Raw genomic sequence first — 4751 nt, 5'->3', positions numbered from 1 at the left:
ACAAAAACTGCAAAGTATCAGATCAAAGAGTCTGAAGATGAATAATCTCCACACTTGTGAGAAATGTAGGATAGAAATGACCAGTAAACACTGAGGCTACATTCACACAGCAGGAGAACCAAATTTGATTATTTGCCCAGATGCGACCAATATTTGACTGAATATTATTATTGACATGAGATATGTGTCACTTATCAGCTTCCTTCATTTTCTTACGATCAAGTAGACTGAATTTCAGAAAAAAAATTATAATTGAGGATCAGACCCTGCCTTGTGAACATTAACTAAGAGGACTGGGATTCCCTTATGCTGAAAGAGTTTTCCCAAATTTGTTGGCCCCAGTAGTAAATGTTGTGTGAGTCACAGGAGGTGTAACATATTCTGAATCCAGAGTGAGAGGGAACTAACTTTCATCCCTAAAAGCTCATCCACACAATTTTGGTCTGTCACAATAAACTCCCAGTGAGCTGAATCTGTCATCAAATCATAATGACCTCGCTTATCGTGCAACTTTTCACGTTATGCAGCTGTGGTGGAAACGTTGATGTGTTGTCATAGTTATGCATTAGACAATAATCTCTGTGCTTGAATCAATTAGTCCTTTCAAAGTGATGGCGTCTGTGTTTTTACTGAACTGAAGAAGCAACAGAGCACCTCCTGCTAACTGTTGCCACAATGCTCAAGCTGTTTTCTTGGGTGCTAATGGCGATTGTGAACATGAAGGTGACAGCTAAGATGACTGAACGACGTTTTTTAGGCTGCAGAAAGAGATGCTACAAGAACTGTGCATGACTCAGCCATCATTGTTTTGCAATGATGACTGAGTCATTGCAAAACAATGGGTAAAAAAAAATTAAAACACGATTCTAACTATAGCTTCAAAAAGGTGACACTAACTGGTACAACTGGACAAAAACTGCAAGAGAGACATGAAAGGGAGGAAGAAGCATAAAGTAGTAAGAGGTATATCAGGAAAGATTAACATGAAGACAGTGCATGAATGGGACACCCACAAAACAATGAGAAGAGCTCCAAATAGAGGGAAGACAGATGGTAAAGAATGAAGTGGCAACAAAAGAAGAGGCACAGGTACAAAAGAGCAGAGAGGAGAGGAAGAAAAGTGAAGAAAGAGAGGTAATGAGGGGGACAGTGAAGAGAAGAACGACTACAACGCTCATTAAAGAAGAGAAGAGCTCCATTAACCAGCAAACTGTCCGTGTGTGTGTGAATGTGTGTGCACGTGTTGGCATTGGGTTTGTGTGTGAGTGCGTGCACAGCAGTGGCTGCGGGGCAGCTGTCTGTACCTCATAAGTATAATGATGGCACATAAAGTAACTTCATGGCTTTAGAGTCTCACAAACACACACACACCCACACACACCAACACACCCACACACACACACCCACGCACACGCATGCACGCACGCATACACATATAATAACAGACAGACGGTCCAGACTGCAGTGGCTCCTAGCTTCTAATTACATATTGATACAGCAAACACAAAGCTAGTATATGAACTATTGCATCCTGATAGGCGACTTGACACACTCTTCTTTGTGTGTGTAGGGTGTATGTGTGTGTAAACAGCAACTTTATAATGCACCAAAATTAATGAGCTATATTGAAATGATAATATGGATATTGTCTTTCTGGTGAGGGCCTATAAAGCAGATTCTTAATGATAAGTATATGAGGAATTACAGCACTGCAGAAACTTGTTAAAATATTTGCCAATTGACTTCCTGTAACCAACTTCCTGTGACTGTGACTTGCTTGGACCAAGATTTCCTGAAATTCCAGGATCCAGTAACCAGTATTTTCTGAATCCTGCTTTCCAAGTCTTCCCACTTCCCTAACATCATGTGACTCTGATGTTACATATTCCTGGTATTCAGTGTTAGTGGAACGCTACGTTTCCATAGACAATAAAATTATGTAAATTTGAAATTGAAGCACAAGAATTAAATGTCCTTTATGGAAACACTGTCATTTCTAAAATAAATAAACATATATATATATTTTTTACCTGTGCCTGTAACCATGTTTTTATGGAAAGCTGACATTTTGGTTTTGTGATAGAAACATCTTGGGTAAAAACTCTTGAATTTGTTCTGAACATCGTCTCAAACACAAATCCAGTTTGTGTTGCTCATGGGTAAAGAACAGTTTTACATCATGTGAAAAACTTAACATAAGATTTGTCAGATTGGTGGCTGTTAGAAGTAAAATATTTATACCTTCCCAGTGAATTTGTTTTATGTCTAAGTTCTTTGTCAAAAATATTTTTTGGCATTTCTTATTTTAAAGTGAATGCCTTCAGTTCAAAGCAGTTTGCAGACGTTTAACTAGTTCTGTTCCTCTTCTCTCTCCTCTGCTTTGTCTTTGTATCAGAGCCTGCTGCTTAGCCGGCCTCAGAGGAACAGCCTGACAGACAGACGGATTTTTGCCCATTTTATTAAAGAAGTCCGCCTACTACGTCTCATTGAAAGGAAGCTTCTTTGGCTTGCTGAAGGATTTATTACAATATTTTTAACCCTGCTCGTCATGTTATTCAACTGTGTTTAAATGCATATCTTCCTTTTGTATGGAAGGAGACATACAAACACCAGATCACCTTTCTACAGGTGAACATGAAATTATACAACAGTGAAAGACAATTCATGGTGTGTTACCCACATATCACAATTTCATGACATGCTTTTGATGGAACCTTCTAATGACAGAATACGATCAACTCATTGAAGGTCTTTACAGCAGAGGAAAACATGCAGAAAATCATCTGAAACTATAATGATAAACTATTTCTATTCCTGAAATTATTTATGTTTACACGTTGAGTCTTTAAGGATTAAATGCCAGTTTAAAGAACTCTGCCAACTTTCACAAGTGCATCAGTGTTTTCATGATTTGTTTGTGTCTGCTTAAAATAAGAAAATAAGTTGTACAATTGAAATGTTACTTTATAAATATTGATAGTTACTCCAAGGTCTATTAATAATTCATTGTCAGTATCGAGCTTTAATATCTCATTTAATTGAAAAGTTTCCAAAACTCTTTTCATAAACATAAGAACTTCTTAATGAGTAAAAAAATATATATATTGTGCTGGAAGAAAAAACAGCACAAACAGCATAAATCCCCTAAAATTTTTAGTCTTACTTATAATTCGGATTTTCAGTAAAGAAGCTGGAGCAGACAACCAGGAAGGGGAAGCAGGGAGCACAGAAAACAAATAACCACACAAAATGAGTGGAAATATAAAACTAATGACAATAAACTCAAACTAGCAGCACTTGACTGTGTATTTTGTCTATTAAATATTTTTGGTAACATTGCTGTGGTGGAGGTGGATGATAATAGTTTGTGATATGTTGAGTCACACACTACTAAACAATAAAACATATTAGTTTTATTCTGAATTTTATGGGGGAATGGTAGAGTTTCCTAATGGGCAACTTTTACTAATATAACTTTTCAACCTGCAACAGTTGATGGATGTAAATGATATTTCATCCTGTGGTGTGCAGTTTCCGTATGGAGCTATTTTATGACAAGAGTGGAAGTGATGTAATGAGAGGAAATCAGGTCATAATGAGATTTCAGACCTCACGTTTCCCTACAGTTCTAAACAGTTGGGAATGTGTTTCTGACATTTTCATTGTGAGAAACAATGAAAATGTTTCTGACAATGATTTGAAATTTCAAATCAGTTTGGCTCTGAAGACTGTCCAGGAGCAAAACAATGAAAATGAGAGGAATGACTTTAATTCCATGGTATGTGAATGGAGATGTCCAGTTAGATCCTGATGGAGGAGAAACGGGCTGCCTGCCCATGTTACTCACCAAACCTGCTGGTATCTTTTTGGATTGTGGAAATTTAAGGAATTTGCCACAAGAAATGTAGACAATTGTTATGCTCCTCTGTGAAGCCTCAACCATCTGCGGACAATGGGCACAGAGACCCCAGAATATACTCAGTACGCCGGAGCATGAGGAAGCCTAAAGGCAGCCTGAACCTGTTCTCCATTTAAATGGTCCAGAGCCTGTTGAGCTTTTCTAAGCAGGACCTCTTCAATTCTCTGGCAGTCTTAGCACGACGCTGAGGAGGAGTGCAGCAGATGTCACGTTCAACAGCATAAGATTGTCAGGTCCCAAAACTGCACAAACAAAAAAAAAAACTCTTAAAAGACCTACTGGACTGCACACACAGCTTCTGGGGCCCAAATGACTCCATCTCTTAAGATGGTAACTCTCAAGCCAGGAAGAATCCATCCAGCCTCTCTCTGCCTACAGCCAAGCAACTCACCTTGTTTCAGCTGACAGCCTGGGAGCGACTGGCTCCGCCACGAATCCAAAAAATGGTCAGAAACTCAATAATCAAAGGTCCAAAACTTTCTATAGAATATTTTTATCGGTCCTTTCACTGAAAAGTTTAGCACACAGTTTAATTCAGCAGGTGAAGAAAAGTAGTTAAGACATAATAATCATCAAGTATGTGTTAAAATTCTTTTTCACTAAAAAGAAAAACAGATGCCGAGAAAGCTGTTGATATATTAAAATACAAAGCCACAGACAGACGGATGGAAGCCATGTTGGTATTCCTGTCCTGGGATAATCCCTTGGAGTTTGGATTGAAAACATGTTGAAATCCAACATTGCAATCCCTGCAGTCCAGCTAAAATCCTTTGACTGGTCCACAGCAGGAAACCCAAAAGTTCATAGAGCCAACAAAAAAAGAGTTGTCCCT

This window comes from Poeciliopsis prolifica, unplaced genomic scaffold (genome assembly GCF_027474105.1).
Source record: "Poeciliopsis prolifica strain line A6 unplaced genomic scaffold, Auburn_PproV2 SCAFFOLD098, whole genome shotgun sequence".
NCBI lineage: Eukaryota > Metazoa > Chordata > Actinopteri > Cyprinodontiformes > Poeciliidae > Poeciliopsis > Poeciliopsis prolifica.
The sequence above is the reverse complement of the archived record's forward strand: the minus strand, read 5'-3'. Positions refer to the sequence as shown.